The sequence below is a fragment of the Saimiri boliviensis genome, chromosome 13 (assembly GCF_048565385.1).
Source record: "Saimiri boliviensis isolate mSaiBol1 chromosome 13, mSaiBol1.pri, whole genome shotgun sequence".
NCBI classification, from domain to species: Eukaryota; Metazoa; Chordata; class Mammalia; order Primates; family Cebidae; genus Saimiri; species Saimiri boliviensis.
In genome coordinates, this window is record NC_133461.1 from 27917407 (window position 1) to 27934844 (window position 17438).

A 17438-nucleotide genomic window follows, 5' to 3' on the forward strand; every position below is an offset into this window, starting at 1 on the left:
CACTCTCTCCCAGCCACCCACTCCCTGGCCTGCAGGCCTCTCTTTCTCCCCCCTCCCCCACCTTCCCTTGAGATGGCACTCCCCTGGGAGTCCCCATCCCATCCCTTATCCTCCACTGCAAGTTTGAGCAGTGTCCCCTCAGAACAGCCACGTGGGAGTTTCTAGGAGAGGATGGGGGTGGGATGACGAGGGAATAGCACGTCTTATGCAAACGCTGAAAACAACGCCTATCGGCCTGGTTCCAAGGTCGCTTGCTGTTCCTTTTCTTTCTCTGCGATGCCCTCTCTTCCTCCTTGTCAAACACTCATACTCTTCCCTGTTAGCACCCACACTGGGGATCTGAGCTCAGCTATCTCTACTAAGATATCGAGTTCCCTTTCCCAGGGGATCTGTATGTTACGCTTTAGCTCTATGGAATGAAAATCTACATCCTGGTTATAAACGTTAGGCATCACCTTGGCTATTTTGGCGATGGGGGGAATGGCTTTTGGCACATAGAGGCTATTTCCTGGGCTTGGAGAGAAAGAAAGAGGGAGGGGAAAGGAGTGCTTTGGAGCAGTGGGTAAAGGAGAAGGTAAGGAAAGCAGTCCCTGCCCTGGGAAGCACTGTGACTGTTCTCCCTGCTCTAGGAACTCCCGAGGCTTTTGCCTGCATGACTGAACAGGTTTGGCTCCTCCAGATACCAATGGCAAGTGTGACTTTGTCCCAGCCAGCTAGTGGATCCTAGCCATTCAGTGGTTCACCTGATGATTACCCTTCCACACCCCCTGCCCCAAGTCTTCCTGTGAGCTGCTCGCTCTCCTGTTTCCCTCAACCTCCCCAGAAGCGCCCTTCCGCACCACCCAGACTTCTGTATGTAACTAAATACATAACATAATAGCAAATTATTTGATGGGAAGGCAAGCAGATCTGAAGTATTTAATAATTACTCCTCTCTATGTGCTTTTTTCCTTAAACAACAACAATCGCCAAAAAACAAACAAAAAAGACGAGTAATGTATATCATTTAGAGACATGGAAATAACCAGTAAAACAACTAAATAAACACTTCAAAGTTCAGGGTCAAGGATGGGACAGGGGACAGCAGCAGCTTTCCATTATAAGCTTCTTTTGAGCATCTTAAAAAACACCATGGCTCACTCTGATTAAAGTTAGAAAGTTATAAAGAACTAGGAATCACCCGCTTACCCTCAACCTCATGGTCATCACGGCAACAGGGAAGGGTACCCCAAAGATGGAAGGCTGTCTCAGTCCAGTGGGACAAGATGCCAGAAGGGACCCCACTCAGTCTTGCAGGAGAGGCGAGAGGGCACCCTCTGACCGCTGCCTGGAGTGCTGGCTTTGAAGAAGCTCCGCCTCTTGTCAGGGACTGTTGGCCTATCTCATCCTCACCCTCACCTTATTCAAGTGCCTTGACACTGTAGCTATGTGATTTTCAAACTTAGTTATATATTAGAACCATCTGGGAAATTTAACAACCTGATGCCTGGGCTGCACTATGACCAGTGGACTAGAATTTCTGGGGGGTGGGATCTCCAGGTGATTTCAATGTGCAGCCAAGCTGAGGAGCACAGCCAGAGGAAGATGAGCTTACCATGCTGGCTCCTCTCCCAAATAACACACAGTTGAGAGGAGCTAATTTTTCCACTATTATAGACAGCCACAGAGAGCCCTGGTAGAGGCACTCTGGGGGGAGTGTGTGTGTGTGTGTGTGTGTGTGTGTGTGTGTGTGTGACGAAAGCAGCCACCACTCGTATTCCTTTGGCAAGAACATCCATATCAATTTTGTAAGCAAGAGACTGGAACCAGAGCCAATTGATGTTAGGATCTAAGCCCGAGCCTCCTCATAGGACAGCTGGCAAGACATTAACAAGAAGGTCCCAGACATGGTCCCTGAAAACCACTCTGCCCATGTGGGCCATGACCTAAAGCAGCCGTGCTCAAACTTGAGTGTCAGAATCATCTGGAGGCTCATTAAAGCACAGATGGCTGGGCCCACCCCAAGGTTTCTGATTCAGTAGGGGTTGGGGGGTGAACTTTCTAACAAGTTCTTAGGTGATACTCATGCTACTTGTCTCCAGACCAGACTCTGAAAACCACTGACCCAGAAGGACTTGGAAGGAGGGAGGAAGAGTACATGGGTACATGGCAGGTGTACACACCCCCTTTCCCAAGTAAAAAATAAATAAATAAATAAAGCAGCCATCAAGAGGATGATCGACACAAGACCCTCCTAGTTTAACTCTGAAGGCTCAAGCCTGACTCTGATTACCAACAACCCCTGCAGGCTGTTAACCACAAGGGGACCATCTGGGCTTTGAACACTGCATGTAGAACCTGATAGAATGTTTCTTGTTCAGATATGCCACAGGTCAGACCTCATGGCCCAGCATCACTGAACCCCTGCAAAAAATACAGGTAAATAAATGAGGAACAGTCGTTGTATCCAGGGACACCAGTATCACCAAAAGTTTCAACTCAGGCTTCCCTGTGTTTATATCATAGGGGAAAGTTGCTCCTGAAAACAACCACCTCATAGGCAGGATTACTTCAGTTTAGGCAATTTCTCAGAGTTTTTCTTCACTAACTATATTGGAGTGGTTGTTTCATAAAATAAGATAAAGGAAGAAAGGCAAAATGCACACACCAGCAGTTTTTCTAAACCAAATTTAAAGCATACTTAGTAATTTAATTTAGAATGATCAATTGAACTATCACCCAAAACCCATTTCCTAAAATCCCCTGGGGTGGAATTCTTCAGTTCTGGAGCCTGGGCTGGCCTTCCAAATCTTCAAGTCAATTTCCTCTTCCCAAATATACAATAATATGTTTCAACTGACAAGCAAACAGCAGCCAAAGTGTGGGGAAAATAATTTGCCCAAAATTATTAATTAGAATTCATTTAGGGGAATTTCATTAATTGGGATATTGCTTAGACTTCTTTTAAAGTGGTTATTATTGACTTATTTTAATTTCAATCCCCTGACTTTTACTAAAACCATTAATGGTTATGAGTATATACTGTTATATTTGCAGGGCCACAGATATATTTTGTTTTACATGTAAAAATCTAATTTATATAGAATGTCAAGTCTACAGGGCTTCTGGAAGTAATGTTGCCACAGAAAGCTTTTGTAAAAAACAAAACCTTATAGGGAACCAAGTATATATAAGAACGGCTAACAGTTATTGAACACTTACAAAACAGATACAGAATTATGCTATTTAGCATAAATTTGCTCTACTTTTATTATCAGTTTTAACTAGTTATAAAGACAATGCGAACATTGAACCTGATTCTGATGTAATATTTATCTAGTTTATTTCTAAATGTTGTTTACTAGCATTTTATTGAGAAATCCTGATCCACAGAGATAAGTTACAGCAAATGGTATAATAACTTTTCTAAAAACAGTTCATATTGATAATTTCAAGTTATTTTTAAGTTAAAAAAGAGATGGCAGAATAAATGGTAGACAGCTAAAAATCAAATTAGCATATTGAGGGTTTCAGTATGTTGAAATTTGATAAATAACACCTTTGAGTGTGTTATTTTGGTTACAATTTTTAAGAAGATAAAAGTAGATTTTTTTTTTAAGTTTGAATCAAACATCTGTAGAGCCGAGTGTGTTATTTGGATTATAATTTTTTAAAAGTTATAATTTTTTTTAAAAGTTCAAATCAAATATCTATAAAACACCAAAGCACCTTTTAAACACAATTTAAAATCTATAAACTTATATGAACTTCCCTACAGATAAGAAAACTGAGACCCAAGCAAGGTAGGGAGACTTGTCCAAATCTCATCAGGATTTAGTGACAGGCTGAGATTAGAACTGACTTCTGATAATCACCCAGCCCTCGTTTTATATTCTGTGTTTCAGAGAGAACGCTTTATGGGGATTTCTATGTGGAATGTGGCTCCTTCAGATCTTCAGTGAGCCAGTGAGAAAACAAAGAATGGAGCCTGGCTTCATGGGTCACAGACTTCTCACTCAACTCCCCTCTTTTTGTTCCAGGTGACAGCTGATATGGATCGTCTGAAATTGACAAATCATCATCTTTGGCAACAGCAGATTTAAAAGACAACAAACACTATTTGTGAATTTGCAAATCTTTGTTTGCTATAGGACATCAGCCTTGTTTCTTATTTTTCTAGGTACCTTCATGGACGCCTGCTCCATCAGTCTCTAAGTTGTTCCTTCCTCTCCTTCCCTGACTACTCAGGCACTAACACATCAGTGTATGGGTGTGTGTGTGTGTATGTGTGAAAGCCAACAGAAGGGATGAAAGATGAAAATAGCCACAATCGGACAGGCGCAGTAGCTCATGCCTGTAATCCCAACACTTTGGGAGGCTGAGGCAGGTGGATCACCTGAGGTCAGGAGTTTCACACCAGCCTGGCCAACATGGTGAAACTCTGTCTCTACTAAAAATACAAAAATTAGCCAGGCATGGTGGTGCACACATGTAAACCCAGCTACTTGGGAAGTTAAAGCTGGAGAATCACCTGAACTCGGGAGGCAGAGGTCGCAGTAAGCTTAGATTGCGCCACTGTACTCCAGCTTGAGTGACAAGGGGAGACTCTGTTTAAAAAAAAAAAAAAGGAAATAGCCATAATCCCTGCTCCTTTGGTAAAGGCATCCATATATATATATATATATATATATATATATATATATATATATATATATATATATATATTTTTTTTTTTTTTTTTTTTTTTTTGGTAAACAAGAAGAATGTCCTGGGGACTAGAGCTAATTAAGATCTGTGTATAAGTCCAAATTTATTTGGTGTGACCTCAAGGTGACAGAACATGGCCCCTGAACAGCCATACTGCTGATATGGCCCCCAAGGGGGCAAAAAGCCTATTTGTTGTATGCCTCTGATTGTCAATTTCCTTCCAAATGCCTCATTGTTGACAGGGAGGAACTCTTCTACTGCTAGTGTGGTTGTTTTTGCTGTGTGCCCTTTTGCTCCTGTCTGTGTGTCTATATAAAGATTACATATGTGTGTGGATGTACATAAATAACACTGGTCTATACCCACAGTTCCCAAGATGAAAATCTTGCTCTAATGTGTCCTTCTAGAATAAAGGGTTTGTGATATATTTCAACTGATTCCATTAAGAGAACAAAAGAATGTGAGGTGGCTATAAATATCAGATGCTAGTTGGGACCTCTGGTTAGTTGCTAACAGAGATAATTATTAACAGAGTGAAGAGTATATAAATAGCATAGACTGCCCAAGATAGACACCTGCCCCACTGTTCCAGGTTCCTGATGGGATGTTCTACTAGGTGAGCTAATCAAGGGAACAAACTCTTAATCAGCCCAATGTCCAACTAATTAAATTATGATATATCACCTGATGGGGAAGAAAAGTTATGTTTGAAAAGGCCATTTAAAGACATCAGAAAATGTGCATGATGTGGCACTGTGATAAAAGATTACTAAATGGTGCATAGTATAATCCCTTTTTTATTTTAAAGTTGTACGGAAAAAAGATTAGAAGGTCATCTTTTAACATTTTGCTTATTATCGGTAAGTGGTAGATTACAGAATGTTTTTCCTTTGTAATTTTCTGCATTTTCTCCTAAATTTTCTACAATGACCATATATAATTCTGCAATATTTATATTGAACAAAAGTGGTTCAACACTAAGATTACAGCTTTTTCTCATTTACCCCCACCTCCCTTAACAAAATACCAAGCTTTCAGAGCCCACTCAGTGAACAAGCACACAAAAGGGTTTTCTCAGGATGCAAACTACATAGAGAAAAGGCAGATGACAGATTTCTGTCTCAGAACATCACTAATTTGGCTCGGGTTTAAAGATTTCCGCTTTCTTGGTTCATTCCCATTTCCAGTCATCCAGCTTGGCACCAACCTTAGGGAATTACTTAAGTGTCTTCAAGGCTGCTCATTTCTACCCACAGACCAAGGTTTAGCTGTATTTTTCTCCACTCCCCAGGTTTCTGAAACAGCAAGGTCACTTTGAGCCGGGGTGCCAGCTGACTTAGGAGGCAGCTGCTCTCCCCAACCTGCCTGGTCATCTACGTGATGTTCCCAGGTTGTGTCCATGGGAGCCCCTACAAGGCCTTCCTCCACTGTGAAGGGCTGCAGATAAGCAGACTCGGCTTGGAACCCTGGCTCTCCTGTTTCCTAGCACAGCAGCTTGGGCAGTGGTTTAGTATTGCTGAGCCTCAGTTCCCTGTCTGAAGAACGAGATCATCAAATCCACTTTTCAAGGCAATATGGAGTCTGGAGATAATGTCCACAAGGACACTGCTTAGGTGCCTGGCAGGGAGCAGCCACTCCATCAACAGCAGCTGCTAACAGGATTAGGATGCTGCTGCTGCTGCTGCTGCTGCTGCTACTGATTCTCAGTTCTTCCTTCCAGAACTTGATCTCTCTCTGAAAAGGCCCTCACATTTCTTTTCATGTTCATTTCACCATGCTAGAACAACTGCATCAATGCAACAGTGCTGACTTAGGTTTCAACTCCCCTGACTCCACTTGGGTTGTTCACCTCTAACCTGCTGTGACATTGGATAGGTGGTCTCCCAGAAGGGAATGTGACACCCAGCAGTAAACACAGGAACTTTCAGGGTACAGCGGCTCTTGGCAACTCCAGGATGCCTGTTGTTGTTTGTATTAAAAGTGCTGATGCCTCAGCTATTCAACTGCAAGGGGAAGGAGGTGTTGCCTTACTCAGGCAGAAGGATAAATTCACTTTTGAAAGGCAAGCTCACGTCCTTGGATAAAATATGTCATGCTTGTTTGAAGGATTGTGATTTATCATAATATTTTTCTAAGACTTCAAGGCCTCCAATGTTAACTCTAGGACTGTAAACCATGCCATAAGCAATCTGAAATGAGGCAGAGATTTTTTCCACTCTAGAAATAGCTGCCAAATAGACAGATTCCACCCAATGCTCACTCACATGTTGCCAACCTAGCATCCCATCTCATCATTAGCCAGGAATAGAGCAATGGATATGAAGTTAGAACCAGTGGAGAGAGAGGAAGGACCCAGGATTAACCAAGTTAGGCATTTTCCATGCATGATGCCCCAAAGGTGCACAAGCCAACTTGTTACAGACTGACTTGTAGCCTCCAAATTCATATGCCGAAGCCCTAACCCCCAGGAACTCAGAATGTGATTGTATTTGAAGATCGGGTCTTTGAAGAGGTTCTTAAGGTAAAATGACATCATCGGGGTAGGCCCCAATCTAATATGACAGATGAATTTATAAGAGGAGGTTAGGACGTAGGCCACATACAGACTGAGGGGCAACCATGTGAGGATGCAGTGAGAAGGTGGGTATGTGTACATCAGGGAGAGAGGCCTCCAGTGAGAAGGCGGGCGTGTGTACATCAGGGAGAGAGGCCTCCAGTGAGAAGGTGGGCGTGTGTAAGCCAGGGAGAGAGGCCTCCAGAGAACCAACCCACCAGCACTTTGATCTTGGACTTCCAGCCTCCAGAATTGTGAGAAAATCCATGTCTGCTGGTTAACCCACCCAGACTGTGGTATGCTGTCAGAGCAGCCCCAGCACACAAACACACGCCTGCTGCAGGCATTATTCCTATTTTACACGCGGGGAAGCAGATGCGTAGAAGTAGCATGGCTGGGGCCATGCCACAGACAAGCAGCAGAGTCAGGCCTCAAACCACATCTGTCTGACTCTAAGCCCATCCCCTGTCCTTTGCTCTAGCTGGTTAAGAGTGAGGGGTTCTCAGTTAGGGTTCTTAGGTTCAAATCCTGGCTCTGTCATTTCCTGACTCAGTGGCTTTGGGCAGGTTGCTGAACCTCACTGTTCCTGACTTTCAACATGTGTCAAATGGGGCCACAAAGATCTCCACTTTGTTTGCTTATAGAGGGGATTAAAGAATTCAAAAATGAACTAATATATGTAAAATACTTACTGCTTGACCCATGCTATGCACTCAATAAATGTTAGCTAATATTATTACCATTATTACCATGTTTATTATCACTGTTATTACTGAGGAATCCTCAACAATACTGGTCGAAACTTCTCAATTGGCAAAGTCAGTAAAATTAGGCCCAGAGATGGGAGATATCTTAGAAGGGCACAAAACCAGGTAATTGAGCTCCCATCCAATGTTCTCACCAGTGCTCTGGGAGGACTCAAAGAAACTGATGTTTGGATGCAGGGTTTTGTTTCTAAGTAGTTTCAAGATTAGGGAACAGAAGCAAGCAGGAGGCTGTGATGGGAGTTGGGAGACTGATTCTGGGCCTTATGTTCTCATCGTGAGCAGAGATGATCTCACATACTCCACCCAGCCACCCCTGAGATTACCGTGAGGCCACAAACACCAATATATAAAAGCATCTGAGTAACATAAGACACTATAATGTGGGCTCCACAATGAATAAGAGCAATTGTGGGCCAGGAGGAATCAAAGATACATCAAACCCTAAAAATTCAGCTTTAGGAAAGTTCTGGGGAGACTAAGAAACACTGAAAGTTTCCCATAGAAGAGCAAATGATGGATACGGATATTAATAGATCTTCAGGAGCTTGCTGAAAATAGGGCAAAGCACACATGCCATGTCATGTGGAGTGTTTTATGTAACGGGGCTGTGAGGAGCCACCCCACGGGTCTCAAGCAGGAGAGACAGCCCCTGCCTAAGAGAAGAGGGGTCAGGAGGAGTCACTTGGTTATACAGCAGCAAGACCAAAGAGGTTTGGAACTGTTCTGCAAAACATTCAAGCATTCAGCCCACAAACACTTACCAAGCAGTTCCTAGCTGCCCTGCCCTTTGCTCAGAACTGGAGATAAAATGAATAGTCAGACATAGCCCCTGCCCTCTTAGGGCTTCAGTTAGATGGGACAGAGAGATATTGATCAAATAATCACAGAAGTGGAAGTTGAGCTGCAAAGGGAGGTAAGAATTTACAGGGAAGTGAGCCTGATACTGTGAGAGCACATAATGAAGGGATTTGGGGCCAGGAACTGAGAAGGTGTCACTGAGTTAGGGGTTCTTAAGCTGAGAATTGAAGGATTAGCAGAAATTAACTAGGCAAGGAGGGAGAGGGAGACAGTGCTTCAGACAGAAGGAAATGGGTATACAAAGGCCCCAAGGCTGAAAGTAGCATGGAATGCAAAGAAGTATAAGAGCTAGAGTGGCTGGAGTGCAAAGAATAAGGCAGAGAGTGGAGTGAATTAAGTCTGAGAGAGTAGATTAGGCTACATGACCATGTGAACCAGGCCATCGAGGCCTAGTGGACCACACCATGGACTATAGTGGATCAGGCCATGGGGCTTTGGCAGTCAGATCCCGGAGCCCTTGTGAATTAGACCATAGAACCTTGTGGACCAGATCATGGGGCCTAGAGGACCAGACTGCAGGGCCTTGTGGAATAAACCATGAGGGTCTTACGTACCAGGCATGGGGGCATGTGGATCAGACTACCAGGGCATAGTGAACCAGACCATGGAGTCCTGCAGATCGCATTAAGGAGTTTGCTCTCCTCACAGCAACAGAAAGTCACTGAGGCTTTAATCAGTAGATCACAAGATCATATTTGCATTTTTTTAGGGATGATTCTGACTACAGTGTGGAGAATAGATTGGTTGGAGTGCTTGGGAGCTTTTAAGGTAGTTGAGGGGATTGATGATAGTATCTTGAATTTGGATACTTGGATAGTATTTGGATAGCGCTGGTGGGTAAGAAATGAATGCATAGATACGAGAGAGATTCAGTATGTCAAATCACCAAGCACAGTGACGGGCCAGAATGTTGGGGGAAGTAGGGGGCATCAAAGCTAAATCCTAAATTTCTTGCTCACACTATTAGATACATGGGGATGCAAATCTGAGACGGGGAGCTTGGAAGAGAGACAGACTCTGGGTTTGGTTTCAGAATCCTGTTGGTTGAAGTCATTTGACATCCACAAGGAGATACTGACAGGAGGCACTGACATTAACTGAAAACCCACTCTGTGCCAAGCACCATAGGAAGCCCTGGAAATACAGTGATTAACAGGACAGATACCCTGCTCTCAAACAGCTCATGCTTAGCCTTGGCCACACTCTGGAATCACCTGGGGAGTTTGACAAATATGGATGCCAGGATCCCACCCCTAGAGAGTCTCAGTTGATTGGTATGGAGAGCCAACTGGGCATAGGGATGTCTGAGAGCTCCCCGCTGACTCTAATGTGCAGTCAGGATTGAGTGCCCCTGCTGCAGAGTGTGCAAGACCTGGCCTGGCTTGAGTCTAATTACACAGAAAGTGGAGATAGCAAAACGATGCATGATTGTAGACCTTAAGAATTTAGAACAGAAATACTGAAGCACATTGGTATAATGAGAATAATATTATTTGGATATTAAACCAATATATTTTCATCCTTGGTAACTCCTGGTTCCTAGCTGTTCCCTGACTCCCTAATTAAAAACTGAGCTTGGCTGTTTCAAATCATAGAATTTCTTCCACGATCTACAGAAACACCTCTTCTGCCTATGGGGAAATTTAAAAATGGATGACAGATGATCCCTACTCTAAAAGAGGTAATGCTCTAATAAAAGATATAAGTCAAATATGACAGAAGGCAGGATGTGATTCACACCAATGATCAAGGAACAAAATAAATATGCCAAGGGATTTCAGAGAAGCAGGAGACTACTCCTGTTCGGCTGCTGTTTCCCAGTCCCGAGAGGACACCACTCAGAGTTTTCACTCCTGGAACTGACCTCACCTTGTTCTTGAACCCAGTCTGAGAGCAGACTTTCCTCAATTTTCCTGAAAAGAAAAAAAAAAAACAAACAAACACAAAACCTGACAGCCATGCTGAAAAAAAGTTGCACATACCAGGCAAATAACACCTGAATTAATGCACCAGGTGCTGACATCCTGCCCCTTTCAGGAGCAGAGCCAAGAATTGCTCAGAACACCCCCGCTCAGCTCTGCGCCAGTCCTGATGGGAAGGGAGGCACTGGTTTTCATTGAGCACATTTGGAAAAGAGAGAAATAGTGCACCTGAGAGTTATAAAAAGGTTTCTCTTTCTGGGAACCACAGGGAGCTGGAAAAAAACAAATTCTGAATTTTAATCTCCTACAAAACTACTGTTCTCTTGCACCCCTTCCCCGCCCCCCAAATCCAAACTTACTGCACAGTGTTCCTGGAATTCTTCCTAAGGCCCCCACCTACTTATAAGCTAAAAGCAACACACCACAGTGGAAGCAGACGATGCTTCCTACCTTAGATGCAGAATTTGTCAGCTGACAGAAAATCCCATAGTCTCACAATTCTCCAGAAGTGACCACAGATAAAATCAAACCAACAAATGGCAGCTCATCACTGACCCTATCAACTCTCAGGAGGAGACTACAGAGGAGTATCAGATGGAGTACCCGCCCTCCAGGACTTTATAGTAAGATTTCAGGGGTTTAGGCTTTATCCCTTAGGCAATGCAAAGCCACTTAAGGCTTCTGAGCCTTAGATCAAAGTGTTTTAGGGAGATTAATCTGGCAGCAGCAAGCCCAAGTGGCTGCAATGGGAAGCCACAGAGCAAAGAGAGGTCTCTTGAGAAGAATCAAGCCCTCAGAGTCCACGATGTTGTCAAATATGCTAGGGATGAATGCACTAGAACAGTCTCTGAGCCAGGACTTGTTATGACGTTTACATCAACGGGGGTGAATGCTCACTGCTACAGGACGTGGGACCTCCTCAAACCCTTCTGCCAAGACAGGCGAGAGCCCAGGTGCTCTGACTGGGTCCAGCGAGGGTGGGATGGGTCCAGCAAGGGTGGATGGGCACAGCAGCTCACCCAGGCAGACTTGTTTCCAGGCAACCATTCCAGACAGACACATGTCACTCTCGCCTAAAGATTTCTAGCAAAAGGGATTTCCCAGTGCCCTCCCAAAGTCTCTAGACTCCACAGGGAGACCTTGTGTCGTTTTCATCTCTCATGCCACAGAGCAGCTGTTCTCAAGAGCTGCACTGATTCTTCCCTGCCACACAGAGACATCGCAACTGGAGTGTGACCTGGGCACACTCATTTCCTTATTGCTCCGGGAATCCAGACAGTAAATTACTCCACCAGTCCAAGAGACGATAACAACAATAATAAAATAGCATTGTGCTAGGCACAGCGGTGTATAGGAAAACATCAGGCCAGGCATGGTGGCTCACACCTGTAATCCCAGCACTTTGGGAGGCTGAGGTGGGCGGATCACCCGAGGTCAGGAGTTTGAGACCAGCCTGGCCAACACGGTGAAACCCTGTCTCTACTAAAAATACAAAAATTAACTGGGCTTGGTGGCGCATGCCTGTAACATCAGCTACTCAGGGGGCTGTTGCAGGAGAATTGCTTGAACCTGGAAGGCTGAGGTTGCAGTGAGCTGAGATCACATCACTGTACTCCAGCCTGGGTGACAGAGTGAGACTCTGTCTCAAGAACAAAACAAAACAAAACAAAACAAAACAGACTCAGTCTCTGTCCTTCAGGAATGATTAAATTCCAGAGGTGTATAGTATAACTCACAAAATTCCGTAACGAGAGACAGAACATGACAGAACATGAAAGAACGTAAGGTGGAGGGAAATACTACAGGCAGAGGGGATGCTGGATGACTCATTTGGAAGGGAAAGACTGGGAAGAGTGTCTCGATAGATGTGACATTTGAGTTGGGCACCGGAATGACAGATTCTGACAAAACGCCAAAGAGCTTTGCGAATCTAATTATTTGGAAATCAAACAGCAACAAGAAGAAAATTGGCTTCCCCTAACTGGAAAGAAGAAACACAGACTCTATAACCCACAGAATGCCCACAGCAACTCCCAGCCACGTGAAGGTTGGAGAAAAATATGTGGCTTCTGCCAGCAAGGAGGAGGCCACCGCCCCAGGGGACCTAACCCAACGCCCCTGAAATGCCACCTTCTCCCCTCAACAGCATGAAATGCTTGGTAGGTTTGACACTCTGGGGCCCCACTGGAAACCTCTAACCACAGTGGGGCCCACACCCAGGAGACCAAGCCTGCAGCTCCCCTCTGATGCCTTTCTCAAGGCCACCCACACATGCCAACAGCAACGGACACCTAACACTTACATGGCACTTTCCAAGTTCACTTTGTGCTTTTATAAACATCTCTGATTCTCACAACCATCCTGAGGAGGGAGGTACTCTGAAGTGTTCTTGCTGATAAAGATTCTGTTGTATTATTTCCTACTGTGTTTAGTATCTGTCTGAAAACACATTTAATCAGACCATTTTCCACATTTGGCTTCAGCACATCTGTCCAGGAAGGACACACTGTGAGGTCAGTAGGCTTTTGCTCTAAGAGGACTGACTGTCCATCTGGGGCCACACCGGGAGAGTTAAAATCACAATTCAAGGGCATCAGAAGTCAGAGTCGGAGTATAAATGCAATGGGTACACAATGAGTTTGCAAGACAGAGGAAGCACAGGGGCCTGAACTGAGCAGAAAGCCACAAAGTTCAGGAACAGTTTGAATGACACTTGACACTTAGGAGATGCTAAGTTGACCCTCTTTATTCATGGTAGTAACATTCCCATAGGGTCAGATTCCTGCCAGCCTCTGGTGGCAACAATGGAGTGGTCTCATGCACATTGTTAGTGAATTTCCTCTTCCTTTTTCTGGATGTACCAGAATATTGTTAATTCATTAATTCTGAACTCACGGCCAAGCACATGTCTGATCGAAGCTTATCTAACACACACGTTTTCTCTGTGAGACACATCACAGCCTCCATGGGCTTAGGAACTAGACAGCACCTCAGAGCTATACTTAGGGAGCCATTTCAGATCTGCAATAGCACCACGAACAAAAAGCACAAAAATGCAAAAAAAAAAAGGGGGGGGGCATTAAATAGACTTCAAGGACACTCGTTTGCAGCATGAGAGCTGAAACCAGAAGGCAGTGTCACCCTGGCTGACCTCGGCTGGGAATGTGCATGTCGCGCAAATCGGATTTTCTACCACTCTCTGCGCATCAGTGAATCACGATGGAAGGACTACACGTGCTGGTTTGGGGATACAAACAAACATTAGCGAGTAGTAAAATTGGCAAATGAGGAATCTATGGGTAACGAAGATCTACTGTACCTTGGTCCAGAAAGGCTGAAACAGAGGTATTCAGTAACTGTCTGTGGAACCGAACTGAAGTTGCAAAGACAGGTGAGGCTCCCAGCTGAGGAGAAACAAATGCGGAGGCTGATTCAGGGAGAGAGGTTGGTTCTGTGTAGTGGAGGGATGGCAGCAGCACAGCCAGCAAGGCAGGCATGGTCAGACTGGGGAGGGCTGTGGATATTAGGGTGAGGAGCTAATCCTAATATTGGTTTACCCAGCAGACCACTAAGCACCTGGCAGGTGCAGGACCAAGGAGTGCAGAGGAGTGCAGACTTTTAGTTAGGACCTTGAAGGATGTGCGAGACTGTGGACAGAGGAGCTGGGTCAGGTCAGAACCTATATCCTGGGTACCCCTGGATGGCCAGAATGGCTAGGAAGGTTGGTCTAGAGAGAAGGAAACAGGCCAGGTACAGTGGCTTATGCCTGTAATTCCAGCACTTTGGAAGGCAAAGGAGCGCAGATCATTTGAGGTTAGGAGTTCGAGACCAGCCTGGTCAATATGGTGAAACCCCGTCTCTGTTAAATATATAAAAATTAGCCAGGTGTGGTGGTGTGCACCTGTAATCCCAGCTACTTAGGAGGCTGAGGCAGGAGAATCACTTGAACCCAGGAGGTGGAGGTTGCAGTGAGCAACCTCCAGAGTTACAGAGCTTGTGCCACTGTACTCCAGCCTGGGCGACAGAGAGAGACTCTGTCTAAAAAATGAACAAACAAAAAAGACAAGGGGAAACAACTTTGGGGCATGAAACCCCCAAGTCTCGTGTCTATCCAAAAGACAGTGTCCCTAAGGGTTAGGGTCCCTAAGGGTTAAGCAGTTCCCTCCCCCATCTCCCAACACACAAGCTTCCTTCAGGTTCTCCATTGCACATTCACCTGCTGCTTGCCTGTCTGTCTAAAGCTAATGTTCATTAAAGCCCTTAACATGCCCAGACACAGGCACATGCTTAATAACGTGCTTGGTCCTACGACAGTGATGGGCATCATTATTATGAAGCCCAGGTCCAGACAAGGCCCTCAGCTTTCCCTGCTCACAACAGCCCTTGCTTGCTCACTGCTGGATCCCTAATGGCTTGGAACAAAGCCTGGGCCTCTGGGTGATTTCTTAAATGTTAAGTTAAATGATTTCCATCTCTGATCTTCCAGCTGAGTGGCATCTGGTTAACACAGACCCTCTGAGCACCAGGCTCAACTCCCCCCATCCCACCCTTCTCCACTGGCTTCCAACGTGGTCCAGCTTCAAAGATGGATGGCCCATGGAATCACACAATGCCCCACAATGCTCAAAAGGACCATGCGTTTAGCTGATGCTCTGCTGTCGCTGTCTTGAATTTCTTAATCATTTTTGAACAAGGAGCCTGCATTTTCATCTTGCACACGTGCCCTGCGAATTATGTTCCCGGACCCGCCTCCAACTCCCCAATTTCCTCTCCCACAGAGAGTTTCACTGTTGGCCAAATTTGAGGACCAGAGACAAGTCTGTGCAAGTAGCAAGTGCTTTGCTGAAAACTTTCCATCCTAAATTAAAACATACATTTCCATTCTGGTTATGGAACCAACTAATACGTGTAACTTAATCGCACTGTTGTTTGCTCAGTCTGATTGTAAACCATGTAAACGCCGGCCTCCTGGGAGCTTTTTGCTACCGCTTGGGGAATTAACACACATCAAGCTTGTTATGTGATTCTCTCAGGGTTCTGCTCTGGTTTCTGCTCTCAGAATTTCTAAGCCTACATACACTGACTTCCAGCCCCAAGCAATGCCCTCCCTCATCTTAGTGAATGTGAGCACTTCCTCTTGAGAAAGGCCCCACAGAGCAGAAAGCACAAAGCCAAGCAATGAAACTCTAATCACACATTGCATCGACCCTTCCGCATTAGGTACACTTCAGTCCTGAAATCTCTTTCTATAATGTGTTTCCAGAAGGACAAAGAAAATAAATACTTTTCTCCCCAGTCTAATCTGGATATAAAATGAAATGGAAAATCGACAAATCACGAAATGTGCCTGGGTCTTAGTTTATTAATCAAACGAATGGGTTGAACAACTTACCTAAATGTAATATACCATGGCCAGAGAGAACAGTAGCTGAGAGAACTGTGATACGCAAATGCCTGGCACTGCTGAGAGATGGCAGCAGAGTGCACAGGAGGAATGCGGGTGGGAGCAGAGAGGTCGGAGAGGTTATCAGGGGACCCTGGCTCTAGCCCTGGCTCTGCTCCTCACTGGCTCTTAAAAGTGAGTTGACGTTACTTCACTCTCTGGGCCTTGCTTCCCTCCTCTGAAAAACACTGATATAAAAATATTTGGTGATAGTGAGTGATTAAATAAGAACACGGATCCAAAACACACTTTGTAAAATCTTAACAGCATTATTCTAAAATATTAGATGCTACTGGGATAAGGTGTTACGTGTGCTTAACAGGCCCCCAAAAGGCCAACATTTGATTTTAGCAAGTCCCATGGAAACTGCCAGAACCCCGTAAGGATTTCAAGGGAAACCAGGCCCCAGGGAGGCGAGATCAGATGGCAATGGAAGGAATTTCTACTCCCTGTGGCCTGCCAGCCCTTGGCCTCCTAAAGCGATCAGATGTTGGATTTGGAAACAGCCAACCCGATAGAATTCTTCACACTTCTAATTACTTCATGATTTGTACACATTTTGGCGGTTGCTTCAAGGCTGTTTTATTAATTCGCAGATTTTCACTATTTTTGCTTCTCCTTTTCTTGCCAATTAGCTGAACTAGCTGCAAGTCAGCATCTAGGGACAGCTGCAATCGGAAGAGGCCTCCCTCCTCCCCAGCCCCCACTGCCCGGGAACCCTACCTCGGCGCTAGGGTCAAGAGTCACGACAGGGACTGATGGGTGGGGTGGCCTGGTGGGAGCTTATTCCCGGATGACAAAATCTGTTTCCTCTGCTTTGAAAGAACACCTTGAGTCACCTCTCCCAGTCTGTCTAATGCTTGACTGAGCCCTGTGGATTCACATGAGAATCTAAGACATTAGGGAGAATGCTGCTGTCACCAGACTTGCCTCACAAAGCCCATGAGAAAATTCAGAGAAGCATATGCAGCCAGGCCTCGGATATGGCCTAATCAACACCATCCGAACTCGCAGGCATGGGAGACCCTGCTTTCTGTGTCATACCCCAGGCAGGCAGTACCAGGCGAGGGATCTGTCTCAATTCCTGGGCTTCGCCTCCGCTCTCTCAAATGGGATCATAACATACGCTCTGCCCTCCTTGCCAGGTTACTGTGAGGAAGTGTGTTCAATGCTGTAAGAGCTAAATGCAGGCAAGGGGCCCTTAAAAG

At 45.1% G+C, this 17438-nt stretch overlaps 1 protein-coding gene across 3 annotated transcripts in view; it reads right to left on the minus strand.

Moving 5' to 3' along the window:
• Nucleotides 1-17438, minus strand: part of MAPK4 (mitogen-activated protein kinase 4) — a 169856-nt gene that overhangs the window by 84273 nt on the left and 68145 nt on the right. Inside the window, exon 1 of one of the 3 annotated variants that reach the window (XM_074383431.1) lies at nucleotides 14107-14749. The exons of the other annotated variants lie outside the window; for them this stretch is intronic. The gene's annotated coding sequence lies outside the window, so the exon portion shown is untranslated. Of the gene's footprint in view, nucleotides 1-14106; nucleotides 14750-17438 lie in introns of those variants that run through there. 3 annotated transcript variants of the gene reach the window in all.